Below are 13,992 nucleotides of genomic sequence, written 5' to 3'. Positions count from 1 at the left end.
GGAGAAAAACCTTTCTACTGTAAACAGTGTGACAAGAGTTTCAGTGTTTTAGATAGTCTTAAGACACACCAGCGTATTCACACTGGAGAAAAACCTTTCCACTGTAAACTATGTGACAAGAGTTTCAGTGTCTTATATAGTCTTAAGAAACACCAGCGTATTCACACTGGAGAGAAACCTTTCTACTGTAAACAGTGTAACAAGAGTTTCAATCAGATAAGTCACCTGAAGACACACCAGCGTGTCCACACGGGAGAAAAGCCTTTCCACTGTAAACAGTGTGACAAGAGTTTCAGTGAGTTAGGTAGTCTGAGAAAACACCACCGTATTCACACTGGAGAAAAACCTTTCCACTGTAAACAGTGTGACAAGAGTTTCAGTGAGTTAGGTAGTCTGAGGAAACACCAGCGTATTCACACTGGAGAAAAGCCTTTCCACTGTAAACAGTGTGACAAGAGTTTCAGTGAGTTAGGTAGTCTGAGGAAACACCAGCGTATTCACACTGGAGAGAGAGAAACCTTTCCACTGTAAACAGTGTGGCAAAAGTTTCAGTAGGTCAGATAGTCTTAAGACACACCAGCGTATTCACACTGGAGAGAAACCTTTCCATTGTAAACTATGTGACAAGAGTTTCAATGACTTAAAACGTCCGTTGATATAAGCCCCGAGTGCCACTTTTTTGTTTTGTTTGGAAAAACATGTTCAGAACCCAAGATATGATGATTTGAAGATTTGCTGCTCCATTCACTCTTTGTTTAACTTCTTACTGAAAAAGGCTGTATCTCGGCTCCTAAGCACTTTTTTTTTACAATGAATTTTGGCTGTGGCATCAGAGCCAAAATTCCATAAATAAGCTGGTCACTGAATGAGTTAAGAAACACCGGCATTTGTGAATGTATGATGATGATCCATAATGATCTCACAGAGCATTCCCATCCACGCTGGAGGCTAATATAACCAAATCAGGCTGCATGCTTACAGAGAGAGAGGAGCAACGATCCGGTGGGAGGTTACCATAATGCTTCATTTATGCACGTACCGCATGCTGCAGAAATACAAGGTTATCCAGGTTTAAAGGTGTCCTACCACTAACAAAGATGAAAATGATGTAAATATGCATTGCTAGAATGAACATATTTATTTGATCTTGGTACAAACAAAAATCAAGTGGTATTCTCAATAGCTTAAATGCATTCTTTGACACCAAGATTAACCTTCTAAATGGCTTGGAAGCCGAGATATTGGCACTTATAGCTATTACATGGTGGCCATCTTTGAAATCCAATGATTGATGATGTGGCTCCTACCAAATATTTAAAGTTAGGGTGATGGGGAGCATGTGGAAAGAATCTGGTGGTTTTGTTCGCTGTGTCCACATCTGGACCTACAGTAAGCGACCTGAATTATCAAATTCCTTGACCCCAAAAATAAATATTTTGACACCAAGATTGAACTTTTAAGTGGCTTGGAAGCCGAGATATTGGCACTCATAGATATTACATGGTGGCCATCTTTGAAATCCAAGATGGCCGCCTTCTGCCATCTTGATGACGTGGCTCCCCGTCCAAAATGAGACTTATGGTGATGGAGAGCATGTAGGAAAAAAATGGCGCTTTTGTCAGCCCTGTCCACATTTTTTTGCTAACAGCCCTGACTATAAGGAGGCATACATCTCCATACAAGCCTGTTGTCTGGAGGCAGCTTGCCATCACCAAGGTTGTTCAACTGCGGAGGTAGAGGAGCTTTGTGTGTTTCAGGGAAACAGGTCTACATCACTGGACTCCCCCATTATATTAATTACAGAATGCATTGGTTTCTGTGAGAGCACTGAACTCACCAGAAGGGTACACTGCTTTTCCATTGGCTATTTATCACCTCATATTAATGGCATCAGTTTGGAATGCCATACTTAGGCAAGAGCAAAGGACACACGCACGCACGCACGCACGCACACACAGTACTTGGAGGCCAGTCCGGAGCCGTGTTGAACTCCATGCTGTATTTGTTCGGTCATCTATGACGTCATAATAAAGAGACAACACACAGACACACACAGATTCCTGGATTTTAAATACACTTTTTTGTATTGGTTGTGCTGCTATGTACTGCTATCAGAGCAACCCACTTTCTTTAAGTGATATTACGGGATAAGCCTTATTATAGACCACTGGAATAATAAATGATCATATCATTACTGCGTTTCAATTTGAAGTCCCACTGACCTCCATAACCAAGTTGTTTGCCTTCCATGCTGTTCCCATCTCGACTTTACCAGCCGTGAACTCGTTCTAAAGTGTAGTTATTTCCAACACAGCAGCCAAAATGAAATGGCCCATGACGGCACAGAGGGGCTCTTGTAAGCATAACATTTTTAAACCCTTAATGCCATTTTAGATTGGAAGTATTAGCTCAGTGAACCCCCACCCGGAGTCCAGGGGTCCGCGAAGCATTTGCTGAGGGTTCGCTACGGACTGCATCGAAAAAATGGGATGTGCCCATCCCAAGCTGATCTCCCGCTGCATGCCTACCGCTTTGGGTAGCTTATACAGCGCATAACCCAAAGTCTGCAAATACTTTGAGTGCGCACATCCCCGGGTATGGACTAATATTACATTATAAGGAAACCTCTGTCCGTCAGTCGCTCTGTTCCGCATGGTTCTCCTCAGTGCGTTGAGCAATTGATCTGAACTTGCACACGGGCATTGACCATTATGGTCATATGCAGACCGTGGAGAAGCCTGTTTTTCACTTTCCCAAAATTTAAGCTGTTCATTAGCGGAGATTCTGAGTTTGGGCTATGGGATCTGTCGTCATGGTTACAGCCCCGCAGGCTATGGCATTTCTCTGGCCGCTGCCTTAACTTGTCTTTTACACACACACACACACACACACACACACACACACACACACACACACACACACACACACACACACACACACACACACACACACACACACACACACACACACACACACACAGCCAGAGAACAGCACGAGGACCGATGCCTGGAAACTTATAAAGGACTGTTTTATGAACGAGAGGGCGCTTTGGATATCATCTCCATAGCACTAACATGCAGATTGACACGTGCAACACAGACAACAAAGGCACTCTGAGCTGCCAATGCCTGTAGCTCTTGGTGCTAATAGTGTTAGCGTGTAGATTCTTTACTCATTGAAACAACAGAGCAGAGCGGTGAGCGCTGCAGCCCCGACATTCCAGGACTTTATGTGTGGTGCAGTTGTTTTCTGCACCGTGTGTGTGTGTGTGTGTGTGTGTGTGTGTGTGTGTGTGTGTGTGTGTGTGTGTGTGTGTGTGTGTGTGTGTGTGTGTGTTTGTGTGTGTGTGTGTGTGTGTGTGTGTGTGTGTGTGTGTGTGTGTGTGCGCGCGCGCGCGCGAGCGAGCGAGTGAGCGTGTGCGCGCGTTTAACTGTCAGAGCTAGGCAGAGATCAAGTCATAGGAACACCCAGCTGTTATATTTAGACAAATGAGGTTTGAAACGGTAAATATTCAGAATCAGTGTGTATAGCCCAATTAGAAATGTATATGACAACAGAAAAAAAACCTGATCAATGTGCAGTGCGCACATTACAAGTGATAGAATATGCAACATGGCCAATTGAATGACATACACCCTCATACACCATGTTATATTTACATTGCAATTATTTTATAAATTAGGAAATCGACTTATATTATCCAAATAGGCTATGAAGGTGAACAAGAAACGCAGCTGAAGATGTGATGTGAATCAGTGTAGATGTCCTCCTCTGGAGATGCCTCAGTCTCAGTGAATAGATGATGTAAGAGGGACAGACAGTCAGGACACTACATTTTAAATCCTGACACATAAAGCCCCAGTGGTGGCCTACCATCCGTTTTAAGGCTACTTTCACCATTTAAAGATGTTATAATGTTTTTATGTAACAAAAACATATTGGTGCTCCTTACATTTTGGTGGGTGCTCCTAAATGTCAAGTTAATTTCGATCCCTGATATACTGTGTACACAGCACATAAAACAAAGTCTGCAAATACTTTAAGTGGTCACATCCCCGGGTATGGACTAGTTTGTTTATATTTTCAGATGATTGTAGTTGCACCACCATCAGGAAGTTTGGCATAGGGCACTAATAATCAAACACACAAAATAATTCCGCCATGTTTAAGAATGGCCTGGCTGCCACCTCCCCCTTGCATAAAGTGACTGAAAAGTTTGGTTTCTCCAGAAGCCCTTGAACATACAGATGGAAGACAGGCAACTAAACAATGACTATTGTGTTTATGGTAAGCTTATATTTCATATCACACACAATATGTCCTTTCACCATGTATTCATTACATTCACTGTTGATAGACTTTACATGTACTAACCAGATAGCCTACTCACTATTGAAAGCCTGAGTAACACTGTACATATTAATATTAACTTTTAATAGTTTGCACATTTATTCATGCTTACAGTATATTCAGTGGTGATAGATTGGACATTTATAGCCTACTTATATTTATTCATGTGGTATTATGTGATAATATAGAATGTTATTGGCTGTGATGCGGATGTGACGTCAGGGTTCATAGTGCATGCTAACGCGGAAGCAGCTAGTCTAGTAGCATTCTCAAGTAACCGGTGTTGTTCATTCATTGACCTGCTGTTGCTTAATAAATACTGTCCGTTACGTCGTTGTACGAGCCTGCTTACTAAACAACTCGACATGGTGTCAGAACTGGGCGACTTGTAAACGGAGTAAAAGAAAAAAAAAAAAGAAAAGAAAAAGACAAAGAAAAGGAGCGAATCGTTTTGGCGCGGAGGAATGGGAGACGAGGAGGACATGGCTCGACCTACGCCGACTGCTACGTTCACCATACAGCCTCCAGAACCTTTCGATTTTACCAAACCTCAAGAATGGGAGCGTTGGATCCGAAGATTCGATCGCTTTCGGCTTGCAAGCAACTTAAACGCAACGTCGGACGAACACCAGGTGAACACGTTAGTGTATTGTATGGGCGATGAAGCCGAAGATGTGCTAAGGGGGCTAACGCTAACTGAAGATGAGAGGAAGGATTACGCGTCTGTCAAGACAGGCTTGGATGCATTTTTTGTGCCTAAAAAGAATGTAATCTACGAAAGAGCCAAGTTTAATCAGCGTGTGCAACAGCCGGGAGAAACGGTGGATTCCTTCATCACTACGTTGTATGGATTAGCTGAACATTGCAACTATGGACAGTTACAGAATGAGCTGATCCGCGACAGGTTAGTGGTTGGCCTGAGAAACGTCTCATTGTCTGAAAAGCTACAGCTAGACAAAGACCTAACCCTTCAAACTGCTATCACAAAGGCGAGGCAATCTGAAGAAGTTAGAAGACAACAGTCTGACTTAAGAGGGGAAAATGACAGTGCTAACAAGTGCTCCAATGTTGATGCTGTCCATGCTAAAAGCTACAGAAAGCCCAACTTTCCCTCTAAGCCTCAGCCACATACACAAGGCAAATATAAACCCAATGCATGGTCACAGCCTGATTCAAACGCCTGCAAAAGTTGTGGAAAAATGCCCTCACATGGAAAGTGGGACTGCCCTGCCAAAGATGCTGCGTGTCATAACTGTGGAAAAAGGGGACATTATGGCAAGGTATGCAGAAGCAGTGCAAAATCTCTGAATGCTGTCACTACAGAGGATGAAGACAGATTTTTCTTAGGAGCTGTGGATGCTGGAAAAGACCCCTGGACAGTGCAGCTTCAAATGAGACAGAAAAAGGTGTGCTTTAAAATTGACACTGGTGCTGATGTCACTGCCCTGCCAGCTGAGGTGTACTATGACATAACAGGGGGGCATGATGTGCAGCACCTGGCAGCGTCAACACGCCCATTGTTTGGGCCAGGTGGTAATGTGCTCTCTGTCCTGGGTGTAGCCAGAGAAACCCTGCGCAGAGGCAAAAAGACAGCCACAGAGGACATTTACGTTGTGGAAGGCCTGCACACTGCACTGTTGGGGAGGCCTGCCATAGAACAGCTTCAGCTTGTGTGCAGGGTCGACAGCATCACCATGGACACATTGAAACAACAGTATCCGAAGCTGTGTAGCGGCTTAGGTCTTGTTCAGAGGCCATACTCAATTAAATTAAAGCCAGAGGCTGTGCCGTTCTCTCTCCACACACCACGCAGAGTCCCTCTGCCGCTTATGGGAAAAGTGCAAGAGGAAATAGACCGTATGGAGGAGATGGGCGTAATCACCAAGATTGAGGAGCCGACTGATTGGTGTGCCGGAATGGTGGTGGTTCCGAAGAAATCAGGTGCTGTTCGCATTTGTGTAGACTTCACAAAGATGAATGAAGCAGTGTGCAGAGAAAAATTTATCCTGCCTTCTGTCGAGCACACTTTGGGCTTGCTAGCTGGTGCAACAATATTCAGCAAATTAGATGCCAACATGGGCTTTTGGCAGATACCATTGACAAAAGCGTCTGCTAAATTCACCACTTTCATCACGCCTTTTGGGCGCTACTATTTTAATCGCTTACCCTTTGGCATATCATCAGCCCCTGAGCACTTCCAGAGGATGATGGTAACCGAAGTGACCAGTGGCCTAGCGGGGGTGCTGTGTCACATGGATGACATACTGGTCTGGGGGAAGACACAGGAAGAGCATGATGTGCGGCTACATGCAGTGCTGCAGAAAGCACAAAAGGCCGGCATTACGCTTAACATGGACAAATGTGAGCTCACACGCCACACAGTCAGATTCCTGGGTCATGTGATTTCAGCAGATGGGGTGAAGCCAGATCCAGAGAAGACGAGAGCAGTACAGGAGATGGATGAACCTAAAAATGTCAGTGAACTCAGAAGTTTTCTGGGCATGGTCAATCAGCTGGGACGCTTCTTGCCTAACCTGGCTGAAAAAGACAAGGTGCTGCGTGACCTGCTGTCCAAGAAGAACCACTGGTACTGGGGGCCAGAGCAGCAGGCAGCCTTTGATCAGTTAAAAACAGAACTGTCATCCACACCAGTGCTCACACTGTACAATCCAAACAGTGTACTGAAGATCTCTGCTGATGCCTCTTCTTTTGGCCTGGGGGCAGTCCTGTTGCAGAAGAGTGACGCCAAGTGGTCACCTGTGGCATATGCATCCAGGTCAATGACGCCAACGGAGCAGCGATATGCTCAAGTAGAAAAGGAGGCACTGGCTGCAACATGGGCATGTGAACGGTTTGGCTGCTTCATCCTGGGCAGACCATTCGAACTGGAAACTGACCATAAGCCATTAGTGAGTCTGCTGGGAGGGAAAGCTTTGGATGACCTCCCACCAAGAATCCAAAGATTTAGGATGAGGCTCATGAGATACAATTACACGGTCAACCATGTCCCGGGCAAAAGCTTATGGACAGCGGACACCCTGTCTCGTGCTCCTCTGAGAGCCACGGGAACACACACAGAAACAAGCCTACTAGAGGACACCAATATCTATGTAGACTCTGTCATCAGCAACCTACCTGTCAGTGGAGATTATCTGAGCAACCTACGTGAGCAGTTAAAGGCAGACAGCACATGCTCTGCACTGATGACGTACTGCAAAGACGGCTGGCCAGACAAAAGCCAACTGCAGGGGATGTTGAGACAGTACTGGGCCGAGAGAGCAGTGCTGACCGTGCATGATGGACTGCTATTGCGGGGCACAAGGCTTGTCATCCCATCGGCTTTAAGAAATGATGTTCTGCAGAGACTGCATGAGGGACACCTGGGGGTGACAAAGTGTAGGGGTCGAGCCAAGCAGACAGTATGGTGGCCAGGACTCAGCAGCCAGCTAAATGAGATGGTGCTAAAATGTAGGACCTGCATCCAGGAAAGGACGAACGTCAAAGAGCCGCTGATGCCAACTAAGATGCCAGACAGGCCTTGGCAAACCTTGGGAGCTGACTTGTTCACACTGAATAGCAAGACTTATCTACTAGTAGTAGATTATTTTTCAAGGTATGTGGAAATTGCACAGCTGTCACTCACGAGGTCCACAGATGTGGTGGTACACCTGAAGTCCATGTTTGCCCGTCATGGGATTTGTGAATGTCTTAAATCGGACAACGGGCCCCAGTTCTCAGGTAGCCACTTCAAAGCCTTTGCAGCAGATTATGACTTTGAGCACATCACCAGCAGCCCCAGGTTTCCTCAGAGCAATGGGGAGGCGGAGCGTGCTGTACAAACAGTAAAAAACCTGCTGACAAAGGCATCAGACCCATATCTTGCACTGCTGGCCTACAGAGCAACCCCTCTGCAGAACGGCTATAGCCCGGCTGAGCTGTTGATGGGACGCCGCCTTCGCACTACGGTTCCTGCCCTTCCAGCCCTATTAAATCCAGCTTTGCCTGACTACGCCGCGCTGGGTGCCAAAGAACGGGAGAAGAGGAGTAACGACGCGAGATCCTTCGACAAGAGACATGGGGCGAGGGACCTGCAGCCACTAGTACCTGGGGAGGAGGTGTGGATCACCGATGCGAAAGTCCAGGGCACGGTGCTATCGCCACACAACACTCCTCGCTCTTATCTTGTCCAGGTGCCTCAGGGCACACTGAGGAGGAACCGGCATCACTTGGTGCCGCTGCAGACAAACAGTGGGGGATTCGACGTTGATGAGCCGGTGGGAGAAGATGCACCTACTCCAGCGCCAGCTCCACCAGAGACAACATCACCCAGCGGAGGGGGCCCCACAGAGACTGTGCGAACCAGGTCTGGGAGAGAGGTTAGACAACCACACAGACTTGACTTGTGATTGATTTGTTTTCAAAAAAAAAAAAGAGAAAAAAAGAAAACAACAGAACTGATTTGTGACATGTGATATTGCAGTTATTATTGCGTAAAGAAACAAAAAGAAAAAGGAAATGTGAAAGAAAAAAAAAGAGAGTGACATGTGATTGTGAAATTGTTATGTATTACTGTTTACGTTTGCCTGAAACCAGAAGGTTTAAGTTTGGTAGAAAACAGTCTGCTAAAGTAATGGTTCATAGTATGGTAATGTTCAAGCTATATTATTTGTATTTTGCATGTTGCAATAGGGACAGGTCTTCCAGCAAAAAGGGCAGAATAAACCCCTTAAGACCTGCAGAGACAAAGGTGGTCTACCCTTTGTTCTCAGAAAGGGAGATGTGGTATTATGTGATAATATAGAATGTTATTGGCTGTGATGCGGATGTGACGTCAGGGTTCATAGTGCATGCTAACGCGGAAGCAGCTAGTCTAGTAGCATTCTCAAGTAACCGGTGTTGTTCATTCATTGACCTGCTGTTGCTTAATAAATACTGTCCGTTACGTCGTTGTACGAGCCTGCTTACTAAACAACTCGACAATTCATATATTAATGTTACTCAGTCAGACCAAGTGAAGATATCTAATGTCAGACTCCAAAGTCTATTATGTTATGTTATGTTATGTTATGTTATGTTATGTTATGTTATGTTATGTTATGTTATGTTATGTTATGTTATGTTATGTTATGTTATCTTGAAAAATAATAAAGTCTGCACACTGGTAGTTGCAAAAAGCTCCAGAATTGCTCGTCAACGTTTTGGCCTGTTCAGGCCTTCATCAGGACATATACAGTATGATATGTTATGTTATCTTATCTTGGCAACCACAACAAATGCATCCCAGAGGCTTCAACTCAGACAGCCCTCTGTATCTACTGATCTGGCAAAAACTTCCTTAAATCTGTGTGGAGACCAGCTGATCAATGGTCCCTTGATGTGTATTTATGTATTCCTTTATTTATTTATTTATTTATTTAGAATGACCAGATCTGTATTTCTCTGTTGACAGTTCATGAACTCAGCATGACATAGAAGTGGGATGGAGAGCCATACTTGTATTGTAGATACAGTAAGAGTGTATGTGCTTGTATGGCGGTTGTCATGGCATCAGTTTGTATACACACACACACACACACACACACACACATACATACACACACACACACACACACACACACACACACACACACACACACACACACACACACACACACACACACACACACACACACACACACACACACACACACACACACACACACACACACACACACACACACACACACACGCACACACACACCTGACATTTACCTATGCCACCCATGCATAATTTCACACAGGATGTATTCTGGGCAGTGACATTTGCAGAAGAGAGAAAATACTCTGCCTAATTGATGTTTACTCTGAGAAATATTAATGAATATTCATTAAAAAAACACCCATTCAGGCAAGATTTTCTGATAAAAAGTCTCCCTGTTCCAGATATTAACAAGGAAATATAATGCATATAATTCAAGTCTGCACAATGCAATCTCTTGGAAATTCATTGAAAACGGTACAAAAAGCTGCACCCTTATTTCCCTCTAGTAAAGTTGGTGTGCAGATCTAATGCTTGACTGGAGAGACTGGAATTTCTGTAGTTCACGACATTATATTTACTGCTATTTGCACTACTTTTGCCATCTTCTGCTGCATGTATATATTCTGTATATAATATCCCAGTTGATAATTAATTCTCCCATTTATAATCTGTATATTCCATATTCTGTATACTTCCTCTTGCTGCAACATACTGTATACGGTATAGTTATATATCCTAGCCAGGGAAGATGCAATTCCAAATTCTAAAGTCACAAGACTCCTCAATGTGGTGGCTCCTGCGCTTGTACTTGATATTGTTGATAGTGATATTTCATGACACCACAGGAATGGTGGTAAGAATCCAACAAACAACACTAGCAACATCCTAGTTGTTGTTGGCTGCAAGCTATCCAATCACAATATACAGTATGAGGTCATAATATATCCACTCCAAAGGCAATGCCAATAAGGCTATTGAGAAAGTTGCTGCTGTTGAGCCTACAGTTCCGGTCCCCTAATGGCTCATTCCTCGGACAGATTTTAATCGCTGTAATTTGAAGTCATTATTGCACAGATTATATCCGTATTTTACCTGCTTAAAACAAAACAATATCGAGCTCTGGGGTTGTGTTCTCAGTGCATAAAACACACTGAACTCACGCTGCAACGTGTAATGGTCTGAGAGGGACTTGGTTAAATTCATAACACACCGCACTTATGAATTTAACAAGTCCCCCTCAGACCATTACAGGTTGCAGCGTGAGTTCGTCCTTAAAAATGGGTTCTTGTGTAAGTATTTATTATAGTTAAGAAATTGGGCTGTATTTTAGGGAAACAGGCACACCAGCACGAAGCGCTGGATGTGTGGTAAGCAGATCTGATTCTCTCCTCCCAAATCAGCACATGGCACATGTTTAGTAACCAAAATGCAAACATAAGCTGGCGAGGAAAAGCTTGCTGGAGCCCCCCAGTAAACTGCAGATTCACCAATGAACCAATGATTCACCAATGAATCGACATGTTTGAATCGACATGTGTGCCTCATGCCAGTGTGCCTGCCCCAAAATAGGCCCTCCTGTTTTTCCATATTTGTCAGCCTGATAAACTCCCAAAACTAGAGACCAGAGTAAAGCTTCTGATGTCATTGGGTGTCAAGTGTGGAGCTATTCTATGGACAACAAATAGGAAATATTTTGGAACTGTTGATTGACCATAAACTGGAGTATATACGCATACACACTCAACTGTTTGCTCAGTGTTTAGGCTATAATACCCTAATTCTGTGATCATGTTGCCTACTCATGTTGTTCCCAAATGAAGGGCATAATTTTTCCTATTAAAGCTGTAGTCTCTAAATATTGTATGATATGCTGATCTCCAGAAAGTGTTGCTTTTAATCAGTGATGCCAGAGCGAAGCCAATAGAGAGTTCAAGATCTAAATTAAAAACGGCAACCTTGCCAAACAAGATGAAAATTGAAGGGGAATTCCGTAGCAACAATTTTACTCTGATTATAATGAGAAGAGTGTGTTGGTCTGAAGAGATCTGGCTGCCTAGTATCATATAATATGTAACCATTTAAATCCGATCTACTTCATTGTCCGGAGTCTCCCAGGGGTCTATACCACCTCATTTTCCCCTCTACACCAACTATCTTCGCTGAATAGCCATTGCAATGTGACGCCTTGTAAACCTGTAGATCATGTTGTTAAATGTGAGCGCTGCGGTATCCTTTTTTAGGAACAATTATGGATGAAATTACCGTATGTCCAGCGCCAGAGCTCTCTTAAGCCGGGCATACACTGCATGATTTGAGCCTGATTCTGACCAGATGTTTGAGCCTTGTGAGTTTTTGATGAGCCGGGACGAATTTCAGCTCCATTGGCCGTCATTTGTCGTGCAGTGTACAGGGGGTTGTCGATTTACTGCTTCTGACCGGACTTCAGGCGTTCAGATGAATGTCTGTCGTGTCAGAATGTTTTCTCACCCCTCGTCTTAGTCTTGGACAGTTAAAACAAAGCTATGAGCTATGAGTTGATTCCCTGATATCAGTTGGGGGGGGGGGTCTCACTGCGCCTGTGTGAAGTAGAAAATCGAAGTTTTGAAAGCCAAGCCATGCCTACGCCCACACAGCGAGATACACATCCACAACGCAGCATGTGGACGCAAGAGAAGGAAGCCAGGCTCGTAAAGGCAGCTTTCCTCTTTGGACTGAACTCACATGAGGAGTGACAGATCTCTGTATGTAGTTAGTGAATGAAAGGACTGGGATACCCGTTCACAGGTTCGTTCAGACTGGAGGGCTGAACCTATGGGGCTGAACGACCAAATCTCCACTGACTAGTATGCAGTCAGTGAACTGAAAAACTGGGAAACTCATTCACTGAACGAACCTACGGCATCATTACTGGACGGGAATACAGGATAATTACTGACAAATATTTTCAGTCATTATTTTCGTGCGAATGAAAGAGAACGACTGACTATTAGTTCATTGAATGCAATCTGATCCCAGAGCCAGTCTGCATGCAGGAACACACAAAACAAGATGGTTGTATAGGAAGTGACTTACTGTACAAGTACTAGTCTTCTAATAAAAACCGCTGATCTAATTAACTTAATCAGCAGCTTTGAACACTGTTTTTTTTCCAGACTTATAATAATTGTAATAATCTGATTTCATAATTTCTATCGTATCAGACTGCTGAAATGTCATCAGATGTGGAGCGAGGTCCTCTATGTAAACTGTGTAGTTTGGGCTATTGATCAATCAAATTTTCATTATTGAAATATAAGGCACATCTCCCTCTACTGCCAAAGAATGGACAGCAGGGGGGGACAGGGACGTACAACGTGAGCACTCAGGTTGTTGTGGTCGCGGCTTTATCATTGGACCGCACAGTGTGAGCGCATAAATCATGAGCTGTGGCTTTACACAGTGGATGATTTACGTGTACAGTATGAGTAGCAATTAGGGGTGTGCCGATATATCGTCCCGCGATATATCGCGATACGTTTTCGTGACGATATGTATCGTTTTGGGGGAAAAAAATCGTTTTTTTTTTTACAATAATAATAATCAGGCATGCAAACAGCCCCGAGGTGAAAAGGGTGACAATATGTTGTTTTTTTTTCGGGTCAGGTGTCATACTATTGCCCTATTTGGATTCAAAACGGCTATTGTAGCTGAAAAGCTACAAGTTCGCATATCTGAATAATGCAAAAACAGAATTATTTGTTTGCATTTGCTTTTTTTCTCCCCCATATATTTTTCGTAATAAAAAAAGTGCGTATCGTATCGTATCGAAATCGTATCGAAGTTGTGAGCCAAATATCGTATCGTATCGTTTGGTGAAATTAGTGTATCGGCACACCCCTAGTAGCAATAAAATAACATTTCCAAAATCGTACCGCGTATGCCAGCGTTGGGCTTAACATCCTCCACATTTGCATAGCGAATTGGATGAATATTTACTAAGTCCCATACCAGAAATGTACTGGACTGGCCCAGGAGAGAACAAATGGTTTTGATTGATATTATGAGACAATAAAATCTGCTGAGCTGGGCGTGATGATAGTGTAGCAATAATGTATTTGCACCTGACACATTTATGGACACAC

General features: G+C 43.9%; 1 protein-coding gene across 1 annotated transcript in view; it reads left to right on the top strand.

The window, feature by feature from the left end:
- Positions 1–13,992, top strand: part of LOC308081310 (neural-cadherin-like) — a gene marked incomplete at both ends in the record, with an annotated part of 140,904 nt that overhangs the window by 43,116 nt on the left and 83,796 nt on the right. The gene's annotated exons all lie outside the window — the stretch shown is intronic.

This window comes from Gymnoscopelus braueri (genome assembly GCF_963280865.1).
Source record: "Gymnoscopelus braueri genome assembly, contig: SCAFFOLD_155, whole genome shotgun sequence".
Taxonomy (NCBI): Eukaryota; Metazoa; Chordata; class Actinopteri; order Myctophiformes; family Myctophidae; genus Gymnoscopelus; species Gymnoscopelus braueri.
This window is presented reverse-complemented; position numbering and strand designations above follow the sequence as displayed.